This window comes from Xiphophorus hellerii, chromosome 7 (genome assembly GCF_003331165.1).
Source record: "Xiphophorus hellerii strain 12219 chromosome 7, Xiphophorus_hellerii-4.1, whole genome shotgun sequence".
Lineage (NCBI taxonomy): Eukaryota > Metazoa > Chordata > Actinopteri > Cyprinodontiformes > Poeciliidae > Xiphophorus > Xiphophorus hellerii.
The window spans coordinates 23,450,652-23,467,051 of record NC_045678.1 but is presented as its reverse complement, the minus strand read 5'-3'; positions in this window follow the sequence as shown (position 1 = coordinate 23,467,051).

The window sequence follows — 16,400 nt, the reverse complement described above, 5'->3', positions numbered from 1 at the left end:
TTCCATCTTTTCTCCACGTGGCGCCTTTGTCTGTCTCTGTGTTCGTTTGTCTTCCCTTGTGTGTCTTATTTTGTGATATAATGTATATCTTTGTACCTCTGCAGCTCTGTTAACGGATTCATCCGGTGCTTAGTTTTTTTTTTTTATTTTATTTTTTTTTTATTTTTTTTTTTTATTGACAATAAAGGGGTTTACAAAATAGCAGACTCAACGCAATAAGTAGCAAAACAGACAAGACAACAATGCCAGGGTGTTACATAGGAAGCACAAACAAAATGAAAAGCAAATAAATAAATAAAAAAGTTAACTTAGAAAGATGTTAAAGTGAGAGCACATATCCACTGTCTTAATTGCTTTTCTATTCCTTGAATACTGGAGAGATGTAATATATTGTTTGAATTCCACTTTAAAGGCTGAAAAGCGAGGTTTCTGATTTGAGAATTTAGATTTATGTATATGATATTTTGCGACTAATAAAATTAGATTGATAATATAAAAATGTTTGGTTTTGTTAGTGGGATAAGAGAAGAATCCAAACAACATATTTATATAAGTGAGGGAAAAGTTATCAAGAATTCTTTGGGAAATAAACGTACAAATATCTTGCCAGAAAATACAAGAGAAATAGCATGACCAGAATAAGTGACAGAGATCTTCTACATAGAGTTGGCAAAATGAACAGTTTGTGTCAATGTCTTTTTTGTATCGTTGAAGGAAAAATTTGCAGGGATAAAAACGATGGATTATCTTAAAAGACACTTCTTTGATTTTATTAATAATTAAATATTTAGATGGAAGACACCAGATTTTTTTCCAGTTCAGGTTGGGGGCAAAGTTATTCCAATAAGAGATAACATTAGGAACAGAGACGATGTCCTTCTGGAATAAGGCACGTACATCACGGTTGTTCTTTCGCTTTCTTGTGGAAAAACAGATTTGACCAACATTAGTGACAGCAGCGTCTAGACCTGGAGGAGTCAGAACAGAAGTTACAGAAGACTTAAGAAGCATCATAACACCAGATGGGATGGCATCAAAAACAAGTGCATATTCCTTTGGTGGTATGGGGAGACCAAACCTTTCTAGAAGTTCAGAATAAGACATTAAGACACCATCAGGTCTAAAAAGCTGCTGAACCAAGATGATTCCATGTTCAAACCAATTTTCCAAGAATAAAGATTTATGCTTGTACAAAATGTCTCCATTGTTCCAAATATAATATCGATGGGGTGAGAAATTATGCTTGTAAATTAGAGACCAGGAAAGAAGCATTTGTTTGTGAAAATTAGATAGCTTTATGGGTAGTTTTTCAATTTTGTAGTTGCAAAGGAGAATAAATTTAAGGCCACCAAGTTTTGAGAATAAATAGTTGGGTATAAAATTCCAGATTGAGGTTGGATTTTTGAGAAACTGTTTAATCCAGTTTATTTTGAATGTATTGTTTAAGGTTGAGAAATCAAGACAATTGAGGCCACCAAGTTCAAATGAGTTCATTAAGACTGATTTCCTGATATAATGAATCCTATTTTTCCATACAAATCTATAAAGCATTTTATCAATGATGTCAATTGTTTGTTTATTTACAGAAAGAGACAAAGCTGGATAAGTTAAACGGGAGATGCCTTCTGCTTTGGTTAGCAAAATTCTTCCTTGAATTGATAAATCTCTTTGAAGCCAAGAATTTAGTTTCTTTTGTACATTTTCTACAATAGGATTAAAGTTCAGAGCATTTCTAGAATCTTGATCTTTGTTGATCATTATGCCGAGATAAGTGACCGATTCTTTAACAGGAATATTATAAATAGAGGGTTTGTTACAATTTTTAAGGGCTAAAAGTTCACATTTATCAATGTTAAGGTAGAGTCCAGAGGCTCTAGAAAATTTCTCAACAATATTAATTGCTAAAGAAACCTGAGAAGCATCCTTTAAAAATAAAGTGGTATCGTCGGCTAGTTGACTAATTATAATATTTTTATCAGCAAAAGAGATACCTTTCAAATGGTTGAGTTTAATGAAATCTGAAAGTAATTGAGAGCAGATCAAAAAGAGGTATGGGGACAGCGGGCAACCTTGCCTCACACCTCGCTTTAGATCAAATCTGGGAGACGTACCAGCATGAAGCTTGATTGAACAGTTAGCATTTTTATACATGGTTTTGATTGCAGCACAAAAGTAAGGACCAAAACCAAATTTCTCTAATGTTTGAAAAACAAAATTATGCTCAATGGTGTCAAAGGCTTTACGGAAATCTAAAAATAATATAAGGCTGTCATCATGGCACAAATCTGCATAGTCAATCAGATCCAACACCAGCCTGATGTTGTTGGCTATATGTCTTTGTGTCATGAAACCATTTTGAGTTTCATCAATTATAAAGTTAAGAACACTTTTCATTCTCATCGCAAAAATTTGAGCTAGAATTTTATAGTCATTATTAAGAAGGCAGATTGGACGCCAATTATCAATCAGAAGGGGGTCTTTTTTAGGTTTGGGAATTAATGTCAAAAGGCCTTGACACAGAGTGGGAGGAAGAGTTTGGTTATCAATGCATTCTGCAAACAGCCGGTGGAGGAACGGGGCCAGTTGTTCTGCGAAGGTGATGTAGAATTCTGAAGTTAGGCCGTCAACTCCTGGAGATTTGTTGAGTTTTAGGTGCTTGATGGCAGACAGGACTTCAGCAGGAGATAGGGGACTATCACAGACATTCCTTTGGTCATCATTAATTGACTTAGTTTCAGTAAGATGTGTAAAGAAAATTTCAGATTCACATTTATTATAGTGTGATTCATACAACTCACTGTAGAAAGTAGAGCAATACTTTGCTATTGTTTGGGGATCATCAGTGATAAAGTTGTTAATGTTAAGTTTTTGAATTGAGTTGAATTGACCACGGGTTCTTTCTAATTGAAAGAAATACGCAGTGTTTTGTTCCCCTTCCTCCAGCCATTTCCTTCTCGATCTCACAAAAGCCCCCTCTGCTTTCCTTCTGTATATTTCATTTAATTTATTTTGTTGAATGATTAAATCCTTTAAGTCATTTTCAGATAAATTTTCAGGTGAGATTTGAGTAATTTCAGTTATTCTGGATATTACATTTGTTTCTTCATCTCTCCTGGATTTAGATAGAGAGGCACCAAACTCTCTGAAATATTTTGTAACTTCAAATTTAAGGAGTTCCCAATTTCTAGAGAAATTGTTATTAATTAAGGCTTTTTTCAGAAATGGTTTATTAATAATTTGACTTTATCAATTACTAGCACATTTTTTAAGATGGAATTATTAAGTTTCCAATAAGAACTTTTGAATGTGGGAGTAATGTTAGGACAGAATGAGGCAATCAATGATATTGCTTTGTGATCAGTTAAAGGTGTTGTTAATATTCTAGGAGTAATGTTATTCTTATGTAAGCAATCAGAAACTAACCAGTAATCTATGCGAGACATTAATGAGCGAGGCTTATTAGACCATGTGTAAGCTCTAGAGACAGGGTTTTTTTCCCTCCATATGTCTATGAGATTAAATTTTTGTATAAAAGAGGACAAGTTAATAGAAGAAGTATTATTAACACTTGGAGGCCATCGATCTAGGGAGCTGTTCAAAGCAACGTTGAAATCTCCACCCATTAAAAGAAGAGCATTTGGGTATTTTGATAACCAGTGTAAAAAGCTAGATTCTAATCTATCAAGTAAAAGATCATTTTCAGGTTTTGAATTATATCCATATACATTGGCAAGAAGGGTAATATAGTTGTTGATATTCAGGATTAAAATTATATAGTGGCCATTAGGATCACTTTCTGAGTGTAGAACAGAACCATTAAAGTTGTTTTTTAAAATAGTAACCCCTGCTGATCTTTCTGAGCCATGAGAAAACCATAACTCATTTCCCCATTGAGTTTTCCAAAAGGATGCATCATTTGCTACACTATGTGACTCTTGAAAAAAACAAAAATCAGACTTTTGTTGTTTGGCAAATAAAAATAAAGCTTTTCGTTTAACATTTTCTCTTAAACCCCTGGCATTTAATGAGAAGATTGAAAGGGACAATGTAGGATAAGTGGACACAGAAAACAACCTACAGACCCGGAATGGTGTAATTTAAACCATGAACAGAATGGAGCTAAGGTGATTTAGAATGTCAGATACTAAGACTTAGAAGAAGCTTGCAGTTTGGAACAGTATAGCTGCATTAATAACTATCAAGGACAATAAATTCAAAATGATATGAAAAGTGCTGAAATGCACAGCAAAGCAGAGACTGTACTTAACAACATAGTAAATACACTTAGCAAAGCACAGTCAAACCAGAATTCAATAAACATATAATTATTTTTTAAACATAGAGTGAATTAAGATAATGTAAATAGGCAAACTGCCTTCCAGAATTAGAAGATAGAAAAGGAACCAAATATTAAGTGTGTAGGCTTTGTAGGTGACCAACTGAGCAGAACCTGTGACCATGCCTATGAAGGGCTTGTTGTGTCCATAAGGACAGGAATGACATTCTGTCCAGTTGGGGACAGCGGTGACTTGATTTCTTTTCCCTCAATGATCACACGGACTCCAGCAAAAATGGGCTTTTTTTCCTTCTTTCCGGGCTGCATCAATTAATGGCCACAGTTTTTCTCGTTGAGCCTTGTCAGCTGTGGTGAGATCCTCTGTAAACCTCAGCCTGTTTTCCTTCAGAAAGCTGCTGCTCTTGGCCATTTTCCATACCAGGTCGCGGGATGATCTGTTGGTGAAGCGGATCATAGTGGTTCTCGGCGCCCTCTGTTGGTCGTTGAAGCGACCCAGACGATGAGCGATGTCAATACTTTCTTTCATCTTTACCTGGTTCTCTCCAACAACAGCACAGCAGATGTCGCTAACTTTGGCTCTGATGTTTTCATGCTTATCTTCTGGGATTCCGTGTAGCCTTAAATTCCATCTACGTTGGTATCGTTCAGTTTCGTTTATTCTCATTTCTACTTCAGCCATTTTCTGCACAGTGTTTTCCGATATGGAGCTCACAGCTTTCACGTCGGATTTTAGCGTTTCAATTTCCGTAAAAATGAAGTCAATTGACTTCTTCAGAGCATCGATGCTAACGGTGTTACAGCTGACCATATTTTCTAATTTATCAGAGCGATCATTGATTATCTTAGCGATGTTGTCTTGTAATTGAAAGAGAGACAAGTCACCTTTTAGTTTCTTTTCCTCTGGTTTAGCAGGGGTATCTGGGTCAGAATCCAGTAGAGGAGACAGATCAGGGCTCTGTCTGTCCATGGAACCAATATAGTTATGATCGGAGGCAGGGATACCTGCAGCTGGATCAGATGGGGAGCAAATCCGGGGACCACTAGCTGCAGTCGATGACATCGTGTCTTTGTGCAAGTCTGAAGCTATAGATTTAGATTTAGATTTCCCTTTCTCTTTTCTTTTAAGGCTGTGCTCCGATCGTTGCATCGTAGTATACGTTGATCTGGAAGATGACCGTTGAACCCAGAGGTTAGCTTGTTAGCTCCTAGTCTTTTCTCGTCCTTGATCGCAGTCTTAACAACAATGTGACTCTTGATCAGGTTGAATAGAACAAACATAGAAGTTACAGACATTCCTGGATCAAAAAGAGAGCATTATGTTGGCAAGGAGGACTGAAAATTGAAATCTGTGTCTCAGCTACATCACACAGCGACTGGTCCGGTCGCCATCTTGGTCCCGAACCTCATCCGGTGCTTAGTATGAATTAAACTCTGTGATCTGTGACGTCATTGTGCCTCGCCTTGTCTTGCAGCCGTCACGACATCCGCTCGCGACCCGGCTAACAGGAGGAGAGGAGAGCCATGCTTTTTCCAAAATTAAGCTAACCTAATAACTTTCTTCCTTAACAATACATACAAAACCAGCATCTGTAAGTGCAGCAAAATGTAAAGTAGAGGATTGTGTACATATCATGCTGTTCAGTGTTTGTTTTGGACCAAATTGCAAATATGAGGCAAGTAAATTAAAATAAAGAGTCTTTACTACAGATGTTATAAAGCTTTACAAAAAACAAAAACAAGAAATAAAACAAACTGTTGAAAAAGAATAGGAACAAAACAGGAGGTTTATGGAAGGATCAGCTGAGAAGAGAATGGAGCAAATAACATTATATACCAGGAGGAAGGATCCAGAGCAGCAACTAGGCAGGTGATTAAATGATGTATTGCAGCTATGAGAAACAGAAATCTGAAGGCTGAGGGAAATAAATAATGAACAAAACAAATACACTTGGATGTAGGAAGACACAAAAACCAGGGAAGTGTACAAACCAGAGACAAACAAACCAAACATACAGGGACGAATCAAGACGCTAAACAAAATGTGACATAAACTCAGCGAGAGGAACTACAGGAAAACAGGATGTAAAAAGAAAAAACCCCGGATCTCAAGGAAATGCTCATTTCAACATAAAGCAGGAACTACTGAAGACGCTAAAGTCCACAGCACAAATCAGTTGGTAAAGCTCAATCTCTAGGAAACTGAGCGAAATACGGCATGCAATGCATGACAAAACTAAAAATCACACAAAATATTAAAAGTACTGTCATGATCCAAGTTTGTCGCTGGTCATTTTGGTAAATTTTCTCCTCTTTTGTTTTCTCTGTTAACCCTTATTGCTCCAGCTGTTTTCTGTTTCCTGTGTATATTTATGTTCACCTGTGCCTCCTCTGCCCTGTCGGATTCTCTGTTGTGTTCTGCACAGTCGTTTCTGCTCAGATCTCTCACACACTTTGTGCTGCTGTGGCTCTTTAAACATTAAAGAGATACTTTGTTGAACTCACTGGGTATTCAACCCTGGTCTTCCTCGCCATTCCGTGTTTTCCTGACGAATACAAAAGGAAGATTTAAATGATTATGACAAATGCACAACAGTTTATATAACAATTTATAAAAATGTTTTGGAAAGCCTTTTTCCTTTTTTAATAATCAAATCAAGTTTTATTTGTATAGCACATTTCAGCAGCAAGGCATTTCAAAGTGCTTTTTATCTTTACAAACACAGAAACACAAAGCAACATAGAATCAATAATCAAAACACAGCATTAAGTCAAGTTCCATCAATAAATTTGTAATTGATTACATTTCAAATACAATTCTAAACAGGTGGGTTTTTAGTCGAGATTTAAAAGAAGTCAGTGTTTCAGCTGTTTTACAGTTTTCTTGGAAGTTTGTTCCAAATTTCTGCTTCATAGATGCTGAATGCTGCTTCTCGTCGTTTGGTTCTGGTTCTGGGGATGCAGAGCAGACCAGAACCGGAAGACCTGAGAGGTCTGGAAGGTTCATACAACAACAGCAGATCTTTAATGTATTGTGGTGCTGAGACATTCAGTGATTTATAAACTAACAACAGTATTTTAAAGTCTATTCTTTGAGCTACAGGGAGCCAGTGGAGGGACTTTAAAACTGGTGTTATGTGCTCTATCTTCCTGGTTTTAGTGAGAACGCGAGCAGCAGCATTCTGGATCAGCTGCAGCTGTTTGATTGATTTGTTGGACAGACCTGTGAAGACTCTGTTGCAATAATCAATACGACTGAAGATGAACGCATGGATGAGTTTCTCTAGATCTGGCTGAGACGTTAGTCCTTTAATCCTGGATGGTTCACAGTCAGTCTTTGGAGTCCGATTTTACATCGTATCTCATGTCTCGATAACCTTTAGATATGCTTAATTCTTACATAATGTCCAGTCAGTTATTTGCTTGCCACCAAATCACCTCTGACTCGTTGAGACAGGAGCTCTGTGGAGTTTATCACCAAGGACTAGAAGCAGTTTCCTTAAATCCAGTGACTTACACACACCTTGATCCAACACAATGTAGCACATGACCTTACACCTTGTCATCAGTTCATGGTTGGTCTCTCTTCTGATGAGTGTCAAACTGCACAGCTACTCACCACTGCTGCTTCTAACAAGCTTCGCCATCCAAGCTTGGAAATTTGGAAATTTTTTTGCACATTTGCTTTATTAGAAGAAAGAAATCAGGTATCGCTTAGAAAATATCCTTTTCTAAGAGATACAAACTTGCTGTATTTTGTCAAATTTAATAAAAATAACTAAAAACAGATTTGGGTGCATTAAAGTCTGTTTGAGTAAATGTCGGTCACATTGTTTTTACCCAAATGGGGTAAGTTCTCTTAAAGTTGAACCATTTCTCTCTTCAAAAACTTATTACCTCTCGTGTTAAAGAAATGCGAGACTAAAACCTGAAACAGTGTACTGACCCATAATTTGCTGCTGCTGAAGCCTTTCTAAGGACATAGCTGGTCAGCAAAAAGATGATTATGCAGCTGGAGTTCTTTGAAAAATTTCTACTGACAACTTTTTCTTCAAACTGGGTCACAAACAAAGTTGTATGGAGTGTTAAAAGTGACACAATTAAATACATAAATAGAGATGGACCAGATTAACATATCCTACTGCTGCTAAAATAATATAACATATTAACTTTTACAATTTTAACAAAGTTACCACAATTATCTCCGGCAGGCTCATCATATTATCATATTTTGTACTATTCTAACAAATCTTTTAAAACAAATATGAAATATGTTCATGTTTGTTCACATATTTGATGTTTTAATTACTTAAACTTTAGATAAATCTAATGTCTGTAAACTGAAGTTGTTTATACACAAGCTTGACCAATACGGCCGAATTTAATTTAGTTAAATATTGCTATTTAGATTATGATAAACTTCACCAGAAGCGGCACACGATGTTAAACCGGTTTAAAAAGGTTATCTGATCTAGTAACCAGTCTGCAGTTTGCTGCTCACAGTTTAACTGTATCTTTAAATAAGTTAAGAGTCGCGCTCCTTTAGTTTCCACAGCTGTTGGTGTTTTCATGACCAAACATATTTCAAACTATCTCTGTGTTGCAAGCAAGGCATGCTTACAACAAAGTCATGTACCTGAAGTTCAAGTCAGTGGCAGCAATTTGCATCTCATCAGAGATTAAGCCTAGATACATTGTGATATCCCAGTCTAGTAGGTTACAAAACATCAACATGCTCACTCTGCTTTTTGTACTCTAGCTGGTTCCTGCTTTGTTTTCCTCCTGAGCTGCGGGGCGGTAATTATGAGGACATGATCAGATCCACTCCAAAGCGTGACCTCTCTCACACTGACACATGTTTACATTGGCCAAATGTGAGAGAGCAAAGTGGGCCAGGAACCCGCCTGTCTCTTCTCGCCTTACAGCCTTATTTACAGTCATCTCCTGCAGCCCTGATTGATAGCAGCCATCTCATTAAGAGCACAGCAGTCCAAGGCCTTCGACCAATGTCCTGTAGACACATCCTCTCTCACCTAGACTGCTGTGGTGTGATTAGATGTCCCTCTGGAAAGCAACTGTACTAGAGAGGAAGAAAAACACAACCTACTACTTTGCTGCCTTGACGTTATTTCCAAAAGCATCCAGAGAAAATGTAAAGAGGGGAGTAGAGGAAAGGCAGAGAGGCTAGAAATAAGGTGTTGGTTCTGATGGGAGTGATTTATTAGTGTAGCAGGACACTTAATAATTACTTAACACACACACACATAGATCACCTTTACAGTATTTCTGTCAGGAGACGGCGAGAGAATGGAAATGATATGTGATTGATGCCAGGAAGCACAGGCACAGCCCAGGGGGAAAGCAGTGCAAGGTCTTACTTATAAAAACATCAATCAGGGAGCATGGTCTGTGAAACCGCGGGTTGTGAAACACCACCAGGTCCCCCACCCCCAGTCTCCACACTGAGGACCAGACTCAAAGAAAAGACGGACTCTGTTGCTCACTTAATGATGACGACATGCAAGCCTGCAATTGAAGGAAACATCTCACTCCACTGTTTACCGTTGCTGAAAACGCTAAACTGGCCACATCACAGCGGCAATTATTATTTATGAACTTAATATAAATGCTGCGTGTGCAGAAGAGATTCCTGCGTACATGCTGAATCTTAAATATAGGATATGGCAGACAAGCTCTTGAGATTTTCCTAAAACACAAGATTACAGTAAATACAAATACAAGACTTAAACTTTGCAGTAAATCTAAAATTAAATCCATTTATTCTGTTTAAGCACACATGCAAAAACTAACGCACAAGCGCGCCCGTATACAAACAGCTTTTGAGAGCCCCTCTGCAGAATCAAGCCAAGTCTGTAGCGACGCTAAGAGCTCTGATTCTGTCAACGTTTCCCGCGAGAAGAAATAAAAATCTTGCATTGCTGTGTAGAATTGGCTTTGCTTGTAAAGAAAGAGATTATGATTCTAAAGCGTATCTTTGGATTATGGGATTTTTTTAGGTAAGCAGTGAGATTTGTTTTTTGGGGGTTTTTTTTCAGTTTTTATTGGGAAAAGAAACAACCTTTTTTTTTAAAATTTGCTATGACTGTTTTGTGTAGCGAATATTTATGACTGCACTGCCAAATTCATCCAGTTTTGGCTAGGACTTTACACACACTCATCTTCCATAGCAGTGCCATTTTCATTTCAGACCTTCTTATTTTTATTTTTATTTTTTCTGGGGTGATAAACTCGTGTAATAAAATACACTCAAGGTCAACACCACAAAAGAAGCTTATTTCTAATCAGCTTTATTTGTTTCTGTGACGCATTTCCTGATTCTTTCATGGTAGAAAAACAGGTAAATCGTCTCTTTTTGCAATAAAACTTGTTAAATTAATTTGCTTCACTGTGAACAACAACAATGAACCTGACTGGCAATTTATAGTTTGGTTGAGCATTCGGTTGTTTTTCTTTTTCATTCTAATATTTTTATTTTGATCAGAGTTGGGTCAGATGATTGAAACTTTGAAGGTATCATTTTAGTCAGTTCTATCTTCTGGAGAATTTGATGCAAGTTATTAAAATTGGTGGGTTTCCAGTATATATCTTGCAGGTTGATGTAAAGGCATTATTTTAAAGTAAAATAAGTATTTATTTTAACTTGATAATTTAACTAGGTGAGAACAACTTTTTCTTGCATATTGTGTTATAATTATTTGGTTTAAATTGCTGCATTAAGTTAAAACTCACAATTCAAGATTAATGAACTTAATAGCACTGTTTAGACAACTTGTCTCTTGTTAAATCAACTTCATGAACTTTAACCCTTTCATGTGTAGTGGTCACTACAGTGGTCAGCTATCTAAAAGCTATTTTCTTTTGCTTCTTGTGGATTTTTATGTTATAAATGCACACAGACCACTGAAGTGGACACTAATGCATCATAAACTACACTATCAACTACTGGTCATCAGCTGCAAATGCAAGAAACTATTTTTGTTAAATCCAATATGGCCGACACAAAAATGCATGCCAACCGACCCGGTCCCTCCTTGTAGACGAGTCTTGCAGGTGAAAAACATATTGTGACACCAGATAAACTCTAGAGAACAAAACTACTGATGTATTTTTCAACTTTGTATTTGGAGAAAATTACAATTGATCACATAAAAAAAAAACTAATTAAAAAATTTTTTTACGAAGATTTTTTTCCTACCTTTTTTAAAGAATTTTTTTTTTTTTAATTGAGGAAAAAATCCTGACACAAAGGATCATAATTCATGCATGAAGGGGTTAATTTATCAGGTAAAACCAAAATAATTTTCTTGTTGACTTAAATTGCATTTTAAAGGCAGCAGATGGACTTTCATTTTCGAATTAAGCCAGCTTCAAATGTTTTACAGTGTAACGTAATGAAAGCAGCAACCTTGCCAGAATAAGCTGATATACAGTTGATAGAGGGATAGATTATCTGTCCACAGTGAAAAAACTCACATAAATTATTAGAATTTGATATTCCTGCTTATAATGACTGGATGTAAAAGTCTGATTATAACTCTATTTTTGTTTTTAAAAAATTGGGTTTTGATGCAGAACTTTTTTTTCTCCAGATTTTGTGGTTTTTCTGTCCCTAAGCATCGACAGTCGAGTTCACCACCCACTCAGTCACAGAGCCATAGAGCCTCTAGGTTTTGAGTTTCTTTGTAGAATTATTTACAAGGCACTATTCTGCTCATTATTTTTACCTTCAGAAAGGTCATTTGTCAAGCCTCTTTTAATTGGGTTATTTTTTATGGGACAAGCACGGCCCTCTGGAGAGTATTTCATTTAAAAAGTTGATAAGGTCCCGAATGTTCCTGTGTCTGGCTCCTATTACACCAGGGCAATGGTGAGTCTGGAAATATTAGAGCATAGAAATGAGCATTTTATGCTCTGACGCCTTAGAAATTGACATGTCTTTGGTGGGGAATGGTCTCAATGTATTGCCTGTTTCATTTTGAACATTTAATGATTGCATATGTGTCTATCTCTGGGGACATTTGTGTGTTTTGTTTTAATGGATTGTTTTTGTATTTCGTATTCTGATCATTTCATTGGAGACTTCCTTGAGCAAAATGTAAAAAGCACTTATGTTTTCTCCTGCCAACTATTTGCATTGCATTATAGTGCAGGTGCAGTGGCTGGGATCTGGAACCATACTAATGAATAAGCTTGTTTTAATTAACTTCAAGTTAAAATGGCGTGAAATTGAAAATGATTATTGCCAAAGTAAACATCCCTAATTAGGAAATGAGGAGTGTAAGTAAATTATTTGATAAGTATTGTTTATTTGGAGCTGTGCATCACCTGGTTTGGGTTAAGAGGTAATCTCTCCACACCACAAACCGAATACTTTGTGGCAGACAATTTCATTTAGTCTTAAGTGGAAGACATTAGTATTACTTTTACATTTAAAGTTTTGCTTAATGTGGTCTTGCTGCTGCTGCTGTGTTTCGTACAGAGAAGTGTCTTTAACCCATACTCGATGATCACGAGTGAATAAGTGAGCAGTGACACATTTAAACAATTTAAAACAGATAATTGATGGTTTTGATTTCTAAAGAACAAAAAAAACAACAGATTCTACCAGAATTTTTAGGGAAAACTGAGAATCATTTTTGTGGAAGAGTAAACATTTTCCAAATCATAAACAGTTTTTTAAAGAATCTGTTACTTTGTATTTTTATGATGTGAAACACTTTGAAATGCCTTGTTGCTGAAACCTAATTGAAAGTCCAGCACTTACTATACTATATGTTGCTGTTTTCATACTAAATTTAATGTGTCTAATCATTTGAACAACCTAACAAAATGCTCTCTTTTTATGTTTTCACAAATTGAGCAAAGTTTTTATGAATTTGCAACTGGTTTAAATGTCTATGCAGAGTAAAATCACTCTGGATTTTACTCTGGATAGACATTTCAGTCTGAACACTGAAAGAACATTTCAGTCTGAACACTGAAAGAACATTTCAGTGTTCTTTCACTGAAATAGATCCCAGTTGTTGTAATTTTGTTCCATTTAAATTGGAACAAAAAATGACAAGAGACCAAATTGTCTCTGTGTGCTTTACATGTGGATAATCTAAATATCATATATCATCTAGTGACTTTTTAGTGACTTCTAGCAACTTAAGGACATTAAAAAATATGTTACTAAGAAGCCATTGATTTTTTTGCAACTGGTGTGTTGAACATCAAAACAAGATGTATTTCTTTGTCAAGGCAACCGTGTCAACACAACACTGCAAAGCTGCTTCTTTTTGTTAAACCTCAGTTTGATTAGAAAGTTTTTAGTATTTTCATTTAATGTGAAAATACCTGTGATAACTGGCAAACTGTCCAGAGTGTCCTGATTATTGTCCAATGACCATTTGGCTTAAAGGATTCATTATCAGTCTGGATGCAAAGGGTTAAAACCAGTTGGTATTTCTGGCCCATTGCAGCATCCATTACTCATTAAGAAAGAGGTAATTATTGATACATGTTTTTTTTTTACAAACCTTCAAAGTCTATAAGAATAAATAAAAAAATGTCTAAAATTATTTCTGGTTGCTTAGAGGGATCAGACAAAACAACAGAGTTATGGTGGCAACAATGCACAGGTAATGATAATACTACTAATGTATTTTTAAAAACCAAACTACTTCTTTGCATAAATGCACACAAGATAAAAGCAGGTTTGAATTGTGTGGGACTTAGGTTGAAAATATGTTCCTGAAAAAATGTAGAATGTATAAAATAGATTCATTGTACATTGATCAGTCTCAAGAGTTTAAACGTGTTGATAATTAAAAAAAGTTTTATATGTATTTAAAATATGCTTATGCTTTTTCTTTTAATTTTGAGATGAGTGCAGCACAGCAGAAAAGACTTGAGTCATGTCAGGTAGTAACTTGCCACTGCATGATAAATGAGTCTGTCAGATTACAGACAATTTGATCATGTCTATTGACAAAGTTTAATATCGCTGATCGCATCATGATCAGTGACGCATGTACACCCATATGCTCACTCATTACAGACCAGACTGCCTGTCATTTTAGCCTCCTGCAATGATGTGACAGCCTGTAAAGCCAAAGGATTACTGGTTGGACTTCTTTTCATTTATGTGGACATTTCCACAAGAAATATAGTTTTATAACTCTATGTATATCTATGCAATGACAACATCTGCATTTATCCTGAGGAAAAGTTAAATGTATTATGTTTAAACAGATATTTGTATCTTGTAACACGTCAACAACATGTATCCCAATAAAAAACCAGCGTCTATTTTTAACAAACACATTTTGCATAACTTCTGATTTTTTGAAGCCAAGTTCAACATGATAAAATTAAACAGACTTTGAAGAGTCACTGTAATGATATAAAAGCACAACACAGAAGACGTTGGAGCAAGAGGCAGGTTTTATTACCTATTAACTTAGACAGGAGTCATGTCTGTCAAATTAAATAAAAAGAAAACTGTACATGAAAGCCCATATTTAAGCTCTTATTTTGCTATTTGATTGCAAATATGTTGCTAAAAAATAACCACAAAACTTCTAAGTTGCAAAAATAAAAGAAAACAATGTATCAATGTCCAAATGGAAAATCAAAACACTATTCTGGACCTCTTCAGAACAGTTTCTGATCTCATGTCACTTTGGCAACGTGGCCTAAAAAGACTGTGCTGCTCTGTAATTAGTCATATCCTCACCTTGGACAGCTGCACCTCGGAATAACATCAATAAATCTAAGCTGACCACAGCTGTGAGCTTCGAGACATTATAAACTAAACTTATTTTAAACTGATTACCCTCGATGTAGGGTACAGTTAAATTCAGCTCATCCACCTGTTGCTCCAGGCGGCTCTGCCTCGTTACGCAGCAGGCTGCAGCTTCTCTCTGGCTCTGTGGGATGAACTGAGGATATTTAAAGAGGGAACCTAACATTCAGACAGCGACAGGAAGAGGCTCTGTCAGATCCACGGAATGCAGTTTAAACCGTGTTTACTTTTAGAAGAGTTTGAACCTGCCAGATAAAATAATTCAGATGCAAGAAATGACTAGTCCAATCAGAACCGGACCAAGGCATATGCAAGCTAAGTGGCTGCTTACAATAATGCTAGTTTGGTTGTCTTGGGGGCCCCCAGAACACACAAGGGGGTCCTTGTGTGTTCTGCATTATTGTTTTTTTAAATAACACTAATACAATCTTGCATTACATATGGAAAAATAATTTCTATATTACTTTTATATTTGGTACACAAATAATAGATTAAACTCAACTCTTCCTGTTGTTGGCTACTGCCTCTGTTGGGGAAATATAAGATATTAAACATCTTAACTTGTGTACTATAAATTCAATGTTTTTCTGTTGATGTTACTTTCAAATAGTTACCAAATTTCAAAATCCAAATTATGATTTTTTTGTTTGCTTCTCCTGTAAGGTTAAAATTAACAGCCATAATAACACAGGCATGATGTGATGTAAGCTAGATACAAAAGGTGCTAAAGATAGTCGGTATGTCACATACATAGCAGGAGGGTAGCTGAGGAATGATAAAGTGTTGATATGCTTAGGGCCCCAAAAAGGTTTGGGCCGGCCCTGAGTCTAATAGTTTACTGGTTTGATCAACCCCCATTACCAATGAGAAACTGGTTGAAGATTTAATGCTTTAAGTCATTTTTGTTTTTCTTCTTGAATATTGCTGACCAGGCAGAATATATTTTTTTGTTTTGGTGTTTTTACAGTAATATTTGGGGACTATCATCAGTTCTCGTGTTTTAAAGTGAAAGCTATGTATGCTAGCCAGGTAAAACCCAGAGCCTGTGAGGCTCAATCCAACAGACTACGGTAGTTCAAACTGAAGAGAAAGTTATTGCTGGCTCTGAGAGAAAAGTGTCAAAATAAATAGTGCACTGCATTTTTATGCAGACCAGTAACTGTGCCCCTGCTGATTACCTCCAATAATAGGCAGGTAGCCACAGCCTGGTTAGGTCCTTTACACCCAGCAGAGGCATTGTGACGTTTGTACTGCCTTCTTAAGCATTACTGCAGATAATGTACAGCTTTGGTGTTA